The sequence below is a fragment of the Triturus cristatus genome, chromosome 2_1 (genome assembly GCF_964204655.1).
Source record: "Triturus cristatus chromosome 2_1, aTriCri1.1, whole genome shotgun sequence".
Lineage (NCBI taxonomy): Eukaryota > Metazoa > Chordata > Amphibia > Caudata > Salamandridae > Triturus > Triturus cristatus.
In genome coordinates, this window is record NC_140581.1 from 860,906,872 (window position 1) to 860,920,328 (window position 13,457).

Genomic DNA, 13,457 nt, shown 5'->3' on the forward strand with positions numbered 1-13,457 from the left:
CTGACCCTTAACTACAATGGTTCCTTATTATGAGGGTCAAGGGCAAAATAAATAACTCTTACATAATGTAAAAATGTTATTTATATCCCATCTCATCATTAGGGGTGTTTCCCAATCAATAGGGTACCATTATTAAAGGGAACCCCATGAAATGTTCTCGTTTAGTCCTGAAATGTGGCTCTGGGTTCTAAAAACCCATCTTTGTTCCCGTCGAAAGAGAGAACCCTTTCCAGAGGTCCCATACCAACATCATATTTAGGTTTGTCAGTGATGACCCATGACAAATCGCTTTTTGAGTGTGCTTTTTCAATGTAGTGTCTGGTCATACGTGTATTCAATTTTTTACATCTGAATGCACTGCGATGCTCCACAATTCGATTTTTTATTTTTCGTGTAGTCATCCCTATGTATTTTAATGAACACGGACATGTTATCTTATAAATAACCCCACTTGTGTTACAATTTGTGTGGTTATTCAATCTCCAGGGTGTATTCAGGGACAGTAGTGTGTTGGGTAAAAGGATACACTGAACAGGCACCACACGGAAAATGGCCCATCACCGGAGAAGTCCCCCATAGTGTTTGTTGTCTTGCCTGTATTGGTCTTGTTCTCGGTCTAGTGTGGACCAACATGTCACGTAAATTACTACTGCGTTTCAGAGCGAACAGTGGTCTCTCTAATGTGAGGTTGCCTGTATTCAGTATATGCCAGCTTTTATGAACGGCTTTCTTAATATTGTCAGTCAAATCACTAAAAGTCGTGACACACACCATCCTGTCACTTTTAGTTTTTTCATGCGTCTCCAGGAGCGCTTCTCTGTTGTTATTACGTGCTCTTTTTGCTGCTCCTTGTATAAGACGTTTTTTTAAATGTTTCTTATACTGGGCCAATTCTGTACAATTCCCGCGTAATCTCAGGAATTGACCCACTGGGAGATTTGTCAAAAGTGCCCGTGGGTGAAAGCAAGAGGTCTGCTATACCCTAAAGACGGGAGGATCTACACAGAACTATTTCAGAAGCCAATGGCACGCAATTCGTTGCTGAGCTTTCAGCGCTTTCACCCACGGGCACTTTTGACAAAAGAGTTGCACAAACCTAAAGGAACAGAAACAAGTGTACAGTGTAAGCGGCTAAAGGAAGCCATGACCTTGTGTGTGGAATTCCTTTTGTCAGGTAACTAACATGGGAGACAGAAAAGGCATAGTATGGTAGAGAAAAAGGAGAAAGATCTCTAAGTGTGAGTCTTTACAGCTCTTGGAACTGTCATTCAAGGGCAGAGTGAGAGCCTCCTTGCTCCAGGGCTGGAATGTGATCCGTGAAGGCTGGTGTGCCATGGAGGACTTAGCTGGCACCTCCAGGCAGGTTGTGCAGGGAAAAGTGGAATAGCTGAATAGGATGAGACAGTGTGGAGGAGAAGTGGAACAAACACTGTTATCTATGTGGTACATACATACATATGGATATGTTTTTTTCCCCCAACAAATAACCCTTAAGAAATGTCTGGCAAGCATGCTTAATGGAGACAGACAGGGCTTTTGATTGCCATAAGCAACTCCTAGATGTGGTCTGACACCTTTTGGCTGTTCTTTTTAAGCAGCACTCCCTCTTCCTCCACGTGTGAGAAGTCTGGGTTTCCGGTTAGACTGAACCCTATCATTGGATACCCAAATAGATAAAAATTGGACGATGTGTCTTTTACTGCTGAAAACTTTGAAAAAAATCTTCCTCTTCCTGCCACAGGACTACTGTGTAATGTTTCTGAGTGCTACCATCCTCTCCTGCGCAGACTTTGGGAACACCCTCCATCGTGATCTGTTGGAGCATCATATCACAAAGTTGCAGCATATTCAAAACATAGCAGCTCGGCTTGCATGTGGGCTTTGTCAATTTGATCAGGTGTCTGAAGCTCGCCATTCCCTTCATTAACGTCAGGTGAAACAGAGGATTCATTTCAAAGTCTCTGCCTGATGTATCGGGCATTTTCACAAGACCGGACCAAAGCTGATCTCCAACTAGTGATTCAGGATGTGCCAGCCAGATCTTTGAAATTGGGACATGTGGTGCTTTTTCACGTGCCCTAATATTATTCTGAATGCCTCCATGTTAGATCCTTCAAAGTTCTGGGCCCTTCAATTTGGAAAAACCTGCAAGTGAAATCTTGCAAAACAAACTCTCATGCTATGTTTCATGAACAGATCAAGACTTATCTGTCCTATTAGTTACCCCATACTCTTTTTTAGGTCTCGCCTACACAGCACTGTCTCTTAGAGATCTTTTGTGTTCTATCAGTGGGCTTAGGGACTGCCCATTGCTTACCATTGTTTGGCTTAATTGTCACTCTCATTTGAATGCTTCTTATTGGTTATTTTCTGTAGCCTTCCTTGCTCTTCATGTGTTTGTCCCTTACCTGGAGCATTGATTCATTACTTGTGTCCTTCCAATGCTTATTATTTAGGCACTACTTTTTTTATTTCAATTTAAGCACTCTACCAGAGTGTGTCTTTAGCAGCTGTTTCCCTTGCATAGTTCTTCCCCTCTGTGTTCCTCCCCTATACCTCTGCTTGCCCCCACCCGCCATCGCTCCTTCCAGTGTCCGTGTTGGCTTGCCACTGCCCTCCTTCCCTCCCTTCATTTATTTTCCAGATTAGCTTGCATCCCTCATCCTCTTCCCTTCCTTGTCCGTGCTGGCTTGTCCCTAAACTACCTTCCTCCCTCCCTCTGTTCATTTGCCATGTTGGATCTCTTTCTCCCTCTAGTCGTTGTCTGTGTTGGCCTGCCTCCAAATGTTTGCTGTCTGGGTTGGCCCGCTCTCACCCTCCCTCCGTTCATTCGTTCCCCCTTGTTAGCTTTCCCCACCCCCACTCACACTCCTTACTTCTTTTGTCTTGGTTGCCTTGACCTCTTGCTCTGTCGAACTTGTGGCTCACCCTCATCTTGCTGTAACAGAAAAAAAGTGGTATGATACAGGCACGCTGGCCATGTCATAACACTTTTGTTTTCCCATACGCTCTGTGTTGCCTCCCCCTCCTTCAGTGTTGCCTACTGCCCTACCATCCCTCCCTCCCTCCCTCCCTCCCTCACACCGCCGATAACAATAGCTCTATAACCTGGCTGTCATTTCTGTTTTTTTAACGATTAGCCATGTTGCACAGCAGCGTCTAAAAACATTAACACAACCTATACCTCGCAAAGGCAAGACCTATTGGCTTTGCCAATGCTTGTTTCTTTCTGTCTCTGGTGTGCCTCTCACTGTCCTAGCGTCATGATGCCCAGGGTCTAAGTGCAATCTAGAAAGAACTAAAATAAAATAAGAGACTAACAGAGCACAGTATCCCATCAAACAAAAGCTGTTTGTTTCCTATTTGAAATCAGCACTAGTGCAAAATCTGGCACTGAAAGCATTTTTAAGGGTTTTGCTGCTTGCTACTGTTAACCTCTAAATAAAGACCTCAGAGTGTGGTGTTAAATGGTGGAATTAATCGAAATTATATTCAAATGTGAGAATTATGTAACCACGCGACGATTTCTTTCCATTTAACCCTCATTATTTTTTTTATGTTCTTGGTCAAAGCATGCCTTACTCTGGTTTGTACATGGAAAAGTCGTAGAAATTAATCCTTTTGTTTTGTTCCCCCATATTTAAGTTCTGGGCATCTGAGGAATGACAATCACAAAGAGAAATTACAACTCACCACTTGATGAAGCACTATTCCTTACAGGTGCAAAGGTATCGGTTTAATTACACCTAATTTTGATTGCATTTATAGAGAGCTTACTATCCAAATGAGGCATTTAAGCATTTTACAGCAAATAGCATGCTACTCGGGAGCCCAACGTTAGTAGTCAATCCATTGGTGCTGGAATTTGTCTTGTGCTCTCAAATAAACTATTCCATACATTTAATCCAGTTTCTTTCTTGTACATTAATGACTTAGGTGTGATCGTTAGAGGGGGTTATGTGAGAAGTTAATGGTTGATGGAATGAATAGATATTGTTAGATTGCAGGGATATAGATTCAAGACAGAGCAATTAAGAGAGGCATGCAATTTAGAGTAGTCTATACAGGAGGCATGCAGAAGGTAGAAAGGGAAGAGAGGGGCATTCAAAATAAAGGTGGGATGAAAGAATTTATAGTTTAAGTCAAGGTTTTATTTTCTTGCAGGGTTTTAGAAATATACCAAGGGGAATTTTACGTGGCATGCAGTCTGTGGATATAAACCTGTAGGAGGAAAAACATTTTAAATTGTACTGTTAAGGAATGTGGCTTTAAACAGTCTTTCTACAGACACTCTAACTTTCTAGAGGTGGCAAATACTTGCCTCGCTGCAAAAAGCAACCCAAGTGCTGTTGAGACCCCTTTACGGGTTACAGTCAAGCAGTGACATTTAAGCATATCCCAGAGCCTGTAATTACCATTTGACTTTGACAACACCATTGAGAAAGCTCTTGTGCACAGGACCAAACTGTTAGTGTGTTATAAATACTTGCCAACCCAGAAAGAACACCTATGTGTACCTACCACAGCAGTACATTAAATACTATGTGGTCGATTACAATGTCGTTTGGAAACTATTCCGACCAAATCAGTTTCAGAATGGTTTCTGACCGACTCGGGTTCTGAGAGTCTGACCGACCGATTACGATGCTTCCCAACATCATTCGGTCGGACTTGCATTGACTTCAATGGGAGCCTGTGTTCCGAACGAGAACATAGGCTCCCATTGAAACAAGCATTGGCATAGCCAATAGGTCTTGCCTTTGGGACCTTATAAATGTTTAGCCATGCAACAGTTTATGTTGTTGCACCAAGGATATTATGCTGCATAACTAAATACTTATAAGGTCCCAAAAGCGAGACCTATTGGCTATGCCAGTGCTTGTTTCAATGGGAGCCTGTGTTCTCGTTCGCTTGTTTTAACTGCTAGTTGGAAATGCCTATAAGTTCTCTTTGGAGGGTGAGCCCTCAACACCCTTATGAATCATATCACTTGGCTGACCCACAATAAAAGTACTGGAATACTTTATTAGTGCATGTTTGGTGACTCTGGATTTTAGTAATGTTATGTGTTTGAAAGGCAATCTGCACCATTTAGACCTTTAAAAAAAACAAAACGCTGGGGCAGGCCTACCCAACCTAACTCCGCAAGAGGAACCCAAACTATCATACAGGAAGTTTAACTTATTTGGTGCACCCATTACAACAGAAGTTATTTATGCTAAACTCTTTCAAAACCTACCAGTCTACCATGAAGAAAATCAAATAATGCAAGGGTTCAGTGGTAGGGAAAACAATGAATTGAACTAGGCACGCAGGAGTGCATTTTATTCTGGAGTCAAATCAATGCCTTGAGTGTTAGTGTGTGATTCGAGAGGTAGAATATTATGCAAGGAAAGCTTTGTTTTCATTTCCTTTCAAAATACCAAAACATGTACAAAATAAACATGATTTGTTAATAGTTGAACAGGCAGTTACCTCTTCTGATTCATTGAAGCTATCTGCGACCACTCATTCTTGCAAGGATTATAGCAATGGACCGCAGAGATTTCTTGGCTGGTCATCCTAAAGCCTTCAACTATGAAGAGGTAATTGTCCATTACAGCTTAGCCATATCCTCTCACATGCACCATGCTGGGTGGCAGGTTGCTAGCCATGGGCAGTCATGTCTGGGCAGCCTCATCAAACCTCATCATGGACCAGGGTCCCTCCTGTTGGAGACCTGTCAACGTGGAGCCAAAGAAGTCCCACAGGGCTATGAGGGTGGCGTCCCCTTTCATCCTCAGCTCCCTAACCTGCTGCCGAAAAGCAGTAGGGAAGAGATGAAACTCTGGCCTTTGGAGCAGCTGGTGGTAGTTGCAGGCCATGAACTCCAAGCAGGTGTCCCTAAGGTCATGCGTGCCATAGATTTCCGCCAGATTGCAGAGCTCCACGCAGTTGTCCAGTTGGATCCGGGTCAGCAGGACCTCCAGCATGGGAGTGACCTGCAGGAAGGAGGCGCTCTCCACCAGATCCTCGAGAGTCTCCTGCTCCTGGGTCACCTGGGAGGTGTTGATGAACTCGATGACCAGCTCCAGCCCTGGGATGCTCAGCCCCTGCAGCTGCACCGACTGCCCCGGCTGGGACTCCCTCATACCCGAGCTGTACAGTGCTGAAAGTAGTCGCTCCGCTCCATCAGCTTACTCTTGCACACCTCGTAGGACTTATCCCCCAGCAGGAACTTGATAGTCTCCTCGGAGGACATGGTAGCGGGTGGTAGACTTCTCTGGGCTCCAATCTGCAGCGCAGCAGAGCTCCGCGTTCACACGGCGTCGCAGCCCTTCTCTGCACAGCATCACGCTCCATTCACGCCAAAAAAAGGCAATGTTTAGCATCCCGTGCCTTTTCCCAATTAGCAGCAAACGCTCCGGCAAGTACATGCCCCTAGCGTAGAGTGGTTCCAGATGGGCAGAGACTCTCTCTCGACTTGTACTTACAGAGCCCGGGGAGAGCCCTCCGCACATCCTCACTATTTTAATTGGCCTTTAACGCTACTTCCTCCCTTACAACCTCGGTGCCTTGTTGTTTTCGGGGTGCACGCAGAAAATGCAAGTTCCTGGAGTAGATACGGCCGTAGCATCACTTCTTCTTCCTGCTTTTTAAACCAATCCCTGTCGGCTGACCGTGGGCTGTCTCCGCCCATGCCGGAAAAGAAAAGAAAAGAAAAGAAAAGTAAACAGATCACGGAGAGCGCACCTGCTCACGATGGCGAAATCCATTGTGGGACCAATATTCTTAGTGATTCCCTGCCTCTCTGACATGATCTGTGCTGAAGGGCAGAGCAACTCGGAAACATCGCTTTCGGTTAGCGCCACGTTACGAGACTATTGCAAGCTAGTCCTGGCTATTTTTAACTCCACGGAAAAACACAGAGGAGCGGGGGCGGGAATTGAAACCAGTGGTGCGTGCGCACCACAGAGGACAGAGGAGCGGGGACGAGAGAGCATGTTGTCTGTGCCGCTGCTGCGCGTAACAGGCACCACTGGGAAATGGGCGGTTACATTTGGAAAGAAGCTGTGACATTCACACGCCTTTCACCAGTGGCGTGCTGCTTTTTTTACAAAGACCCAATAGCAGCTGATGAAAACAAAAGCACACGCATGAGCGTGTGGTCAGCTTTCAGAACCCCCTACATGAGGTCTCTCGCTGAGCGAGCAGTGCTGCACACTGTAACGCTAGGCGCAAGAACTAAAAAGGGGTGGTTGGGGAAAACCAGGCACTCTGCGACGGGCACCCCATGGTGCCTGCCACACTGTGCATGGTGTGTAAGAGGGATCCCTTGGGTACCCCCACGGGCCCCACCCGGAGGCCTCCAGGTCATGGGGGGGGGCCTGCTACGGGCCCCCAAAATTAGATAGCCATTTTGTGTCGGGTTGACCGAATCGGAGCATCGTAATTGCTCTAGCAGAAACCATAGAGCTGTATGAGTCGGCTCCGAACAACTCGAGCTATCCAAATGCCGTTCAGAAATGATTCGGACAGCTCAAAACGGGTTCCTTGCATCATAATCGGTCGTCCAGAAAGGTGTCCGATTCGGTCGGAAACATAGGTTCCGAACCGGATTCGCCGAATCCGAATCCCGTTCGGAGCCTTTTCGGACGGCATCGTAATCGACCCCTATGAAGTATTGTTACAGGGTATGCATCCAACTCATTTTACTATACAAACTACATATATAAACATGTTATGTAAACACCTGCCAACTTAATATATAGCAAGTCAGTTGATAGACATAATGACATGTTGCAGCAATCATCATTAGTAAATTCAGTGAATAGTTTTATATGATCTATTCATTATCCAGATCAGAAGGGTGTGGGAAAGCGCTTTCGCCCACATCCTGAAGAGTACTTGGCCACACAGACCAGACACCAAGGTCCGCAGAATGAATGTGTCTTGTGGTCAAACCGTGAGTATCCAGCATTCCCCTTGACAAGTATTTGTCTACTACAACTTCTTTGTTCAATTTGCATAAGTAAATACACAGCCTGATATCCCTCTCATCCACCCCCTGTTTTTTGGGAGGAAATCATTCAGTTATCTCCACAGCTTCTATTATGTCCTCTCCCCTAATCTTTTCAGCACTTTCTTCATAACTTCTCTAACCAATAATGGCACAAGTCTTACTTTGCTCACTCTAGGTTGTGCTCCTTCTCTGACCTTTATCTTATGCACATACCCTTTTAAGTACCTGTGAAGGTTACTGAACACTACACTCGCATAAATAATTCCTCAAACCTGTTAACATTTACCTCTTCTGAGACTTCCACCCTTTTCTCAAAACAGTGGGTGGGTCAGCAGAGGGGTCTACTATTAAGCCCAAACACAGTCGAATTTCACCGAAACATGCATGTTGCCTGTGATGTCCACTCCTGTATTGTATGTCTCCTATGAAATATTCCATCAGCTTGTTTGGTTCACCTTCATAATCCACAGGCATTACTTCTGGTTTAAAAAAGTTCACCCTTGTCTTTAATCCGCACTCAAGTCCCTTCTCCGAGACCAATGTCTGGTTCAAATAACATCTTCACTCGCATTTCTTCAATTTACACGTCATCCAGTGATCTATTCACCCTTTCCCCCACCACCTGTAGTACTATCTCTTTATTTTCTGTCAGAATTTTGATGAGCTTTTTACTCCCACTCCCACTGCTGCAATTCTTTGAAAGTGTCCTTTGGGACCACACACCCAACACACAGGTTTCAGCCACAGGCAGCAGTTGGAGTTACCCCTGTGTCCTGCAGCTCCCCATCTATAATTCTTTCCTTGAAACTTTTTTGGGTTCACTTCACCCTGCTTATGTTTGGCCAATTGGACACTTTGCTTATTGTTCTTATCTTTCTCCCCTATTTACAAAACATAGGGCATTAGTTAAAGCTTGGAGTGACTGTACTCCAAATTTAGAGATGTCCGCTGGCCTAGTTCTGCTCCAGGGACTAAATACACATCCCAGGGTGGCTGTCATTAAAAAAAATTCTTGAATGACAATGAGTTTATCTTAGGGAGCAGGAAGTGTTGTTCATAGTGCCACAAAGCACTGATTAGCCTTTTGAATGGGCGACAGAAACAGTTTGCAACACAAATGACAGCTTTCATAGTTCTTTCTTTAGAAGTGGCAACCCCAAATGGGGATCTCAAGAAGTGAAATCATTATTACCCAGAGCCACTCTAGACATTTTGTATGTAATCTAAATAGGAGGGGAAACCACTTCTAGCCGTGGGAGCATACTCCATCTGCATAGGGTAGTGGTTAGAAGGAAGGACAAGGATTCTGCAGCTGAAGAAAGATTAGGGCCATTTTGCATAAGAGACTGTCAGGTTTAGTAAAAAAGCAGGACTGTGTGAGAAAGCCTGTTAAACGGTTAGCTTAGGATCACTATCAGGTTCCAACACTTGCTTGATACACGGCTGTTCTCTACCATATAAGACCAATGAACAGGATGTTGCAAATTCACAGACAGTTCTGGCTTCCCACAGTGTCACTTGGCTCTTTCCTTATAGCGCTCAATCTCTTGTCGCATGGCGTTCTGCAATTATGGATATTTGGATCAACCCATTTGTAAACCATATTGTAGTCACTTATGTCACTCATTTAAGTCATGTCTATTTTGCATGTGCTTCAAAATTCAAAACAAAAAAACGTTTGCCAAAAAAAAGAATGGAAGCAGCTGTATAAAACTTGGTCCTGTAGAAGCTCAGGTGTCTGGCATCATTCTTTGTTGTTTTGGCTTCCTCACTACCACTTAATAAATTGACTTTGGGCTAGATGTACGACCATTCCATTTTGCGAGTCGCAAATTGCGACGTTTTGTGACTCGCAATTTGTGACTCGCAAAATGGAATGTACAACAGTGTCTGAGACACTGTTTGCGATTTTCAAATGGGTCCCAAGGAACCTGCCTCATTAATATTCATGAGGCAGGTCGCAATTTGCGACCCATTGGAATGGCCTGCAAACACAGGGATGAAGGCCTGCTGGGGACAGCAGACCCCTGTGTCTGTGTTTGATTTTTCAATAAAGCTGCCTGTTTTCCTTAAAGGAAAACGTGATGCGTTTAAAAAAAAAAAACTAACAACTTTCTTTCCATTTTTTAAGGGCAGGCAGTGGTCCTTGGGACCCTTGCCTTCTCTTCAAAAATATTTTTGCACCCATTCACAAAGGGGAAGGGGTTCCCTGGGGACCCTTTCCTGTTTGCGAGTGGCTTACCACCTGCTTGAAGTAGGCGGTAAACTGCGAGTGTTTTGCAACCACACATGCGGTCGCAAAACAATGGTACATGCCATTCTGACTCGCTATAAGGAAGGGATGCCCTTGGCATGCCCCTTCCTAATAGTGACTCGCAAACACTATTTTGCGAGTCATTGACTCTAAAATATTGTTTGTACATACAACCACTCTTTTTTTGCAGTTGCAAACGGGCCGATTTCCCGTTTGTGACTTCTGTTGTGTATTCCCTTTCGAAGCTCCTCCATTTCTCTTTCAATCTTAACATAACTTTCTATCCACTTGGACTTGCTTACTGAACTTTGAACTTGCATGTTGGATGTGTTTTAGCTCGTCCACCATCTCTGAGCACCGAGAGGCTTCAATCAATGTTTCTCTTCAGACATGGAGGTCATCATTGAAAGGGGTAAGTTTATTACTGAACACAAAATATTGCACAGCAGTTATTTGTATTCTGAGTATACTCATTATTTCATGCTGTGTTCTTTTCAATGAGTACCGAGCAATGGTTCGGTGAAGGTGCTGAGATGATATCCAGTGCCTGTACTTTAGTCAGTGTCTCTGGTGTCTCGCCATTCTCCCATGTTTCCCCTATTTCTTAATTGAGATATTGTTTGTTTATTTCAATTGGAATGGGTGGGCGACCGTGGGAAGGAGTTCTGTAAACTAGGAAAGGAAATGCTGAAAAAGGAGGTTCAATTTGTGTAAGTGTGTAAGAAAGTTACCATGATTGGGTGTAAGGAATTTGCCAATCACTGGTAGTGCACAGGATAAGACTGTCACTTCACCACCACCTCCTCAGAGCATTCCAGGACCAGGGAAGAAACATATCAAAGACAGAATATTCAGCGAGTGTCAGCTGGTTGACTTCCTGTTACTGCTACAGGGACACAAAAAAAGAGAAGCGATGCTTGCTGTGAAGAATTCGAAGCGGACCACTTGAGGCTGGACCATAAGAGAGCCATAACTAGAGAGAGACCTGGTGCCTGACTTGCTGCATGATTCCTGCCTTGAGGATCCCAGGGATGTTGGGGAGACCAGAGGTGACTTTCCAGCATCATAACACATTTGAGATTTTTCTCTGTAGCAGGAAGCCAGGCAGAGAGGTTTGACCCATTCCTGGAATGGTGACTATAGTACCTCTGAAGAGGATCTGGAAGACAACAAGCATTGAAGTGTACCAGCGTGGAAGTTTACTGAAGCTTCCTGCAGAATAGAAAAGTTCCTCATTTTCATTTCAGGTACAAGGGTGGCCCCTACTAGCAGTTTTTAGGTAATGAAGATAGACATAATGTGACCTGTAGATCAGCAGTCCTTAATCTGGGATCCACGGACCTGGGGGGTCTGTGACACTGACCTATGCACATATAAAAGCAACTTTGACAAATTTAAAACACTCTATGAATGAAGGAATTTGAAATAAGATGCTAAAAATTAAGGGGGATATTCTCAAGAACGTGTGATAACTACCGCAAAATCAGCTTAACGCAACTCTTCACATCGCAGTCTATCGTGGGAAAATAACTCAGTGTTAACGTGGTATTCTCAACCCGGCGGCACCATGCCATAGACCTACGAAAACGCATCAAATGACTGCGATAAAATCAACGCGACTCCGCACAAATGCGAAACCCGAACGCAAGAAAAGCTGCGATGAGGCCAATCGCGATACAAAAATCAGTGATAACCAGCGAGAGGCCTGCAATTCCCACGCGTCATGTGGGAAAATGCACCATAAAAGCAGAGTACAAAAACGGTGAGATGACAGTGTACGAGCACAACCCCACATCCGTGACATAGAACAAATGACCATTGTCCCGCATCACATAGGTATCTCCTCACAGTCACAATGTACATTGACATGCAGCCTGCATGTAAACTGAGCCAATGCAGGCACATGCATGGAACACACAGTGAAACCGCATCTCCCCTTTACATTGCCGAGGGACAAGCAACCCCTCCTGCACACAGACGTGTCAATTCCATGATCAATCAATCATGACAGCGTGGACGAATGTATGGGCAGTGATTCCCGCTTATGTACATGTTGACCATGTTGTGGGACTTGAGTCACAGGGGGCATCCCTGCATCATGGTGGTACATAACTGACCCCAAAAGGAGCCCTGTTGTCACCCATAGATCACAAAAGGCAGCCAAAATGGAATGATCTTGGATGCATGTGAAACGCCGAAGAGTGGGATACCCTACTAACTGTGACACACAGAACTGGCAGTTTGAATACGTGACACCCCAAACAGCCTCTCTGCACAGAGGTGACACACCCACCATCCATGAACACATCATAAAATTGTTATCAACACATGTCGCACTCACACCTGTCTGAGTGATGTGCCTGTACAGATGAATGACATGCACTTAGGGAATGTAATTTTGGAATGCATTTATTTGCACATGCTGTACCTGTGGTTATTCTGTACTGTCTCATGATTGCCAAGGACTGTCACATTGTGACGTGCTCATCTGAAGAAATTTGCAATGATGGTGTCACTGCGGGCTATTCCTGCTGCGGCTGCAGTGGGGTGTGGTCCATCTGCCTCATCTTCATCATCATCGTCCGGTGCCTCTGGAACTGGTATCCATGGTGCCTTGCTGCATACACATATGTTGTGCAACACACAACATGCAATGATCATCTTGCACACAATGTTTGGGCTGTACAGGAGCCTTCCACCTGTGACGTCCAGGCACCTAAAACGTGACTTCAACACGCCAAATGTGCGTTCCACGATGCCCCTGGTGCGCTTGTGGGATGCATTATACTGCCTCTGGGGCTGTGTGTTCGGGGCTCGGAGGGGTGACATCATTCAAGCGCAGAGTGCATATCCCTTGTCACCTGTGATGGTGCAGAGAGACATAAGTCAATAGGTGGTTCTGCATGATGTGTTGGCAGGCTCACTGGTTCATTGGTGTGTGATATGTGTGGCCTTGTAATTGCTGTATGACATGTACTGCTTGTTGCAAATGAGCGGCATCAATGTGTATTACGTAGCCTCATTGCTGCTCCTCCCTCCTCCCGAGCCCATTCACTAGTGTGCGCAGCGCGGTTGCATCACTTGCACCCCTATGGCACACCATTGTCATGCCCGTCTGCGCATGTCCACAAGCCTGACAATGACACAATGATGTTGTGTCCTGAAGGCGGGCGGCCCCATGTGTGTAGGCCTGTGGTAAGG

At 45.1% G+C, this 13,457-nt stretch overlaps 1 pseudogene; it reads right to left on the reverse strand.

Annotated features, from left to right (window-relative positions):
- Positions 1–5,471: 5,471 nt before the first annotated feature.
- Positions 5,472–6,342, reverse strand: LOC146865988 (kelch-like protein 42 pseudogene; annotated as a pseudogene).
- Between the last annotated feature and the right edge of the window lie 7,115 nt (positions 6,343–13,457).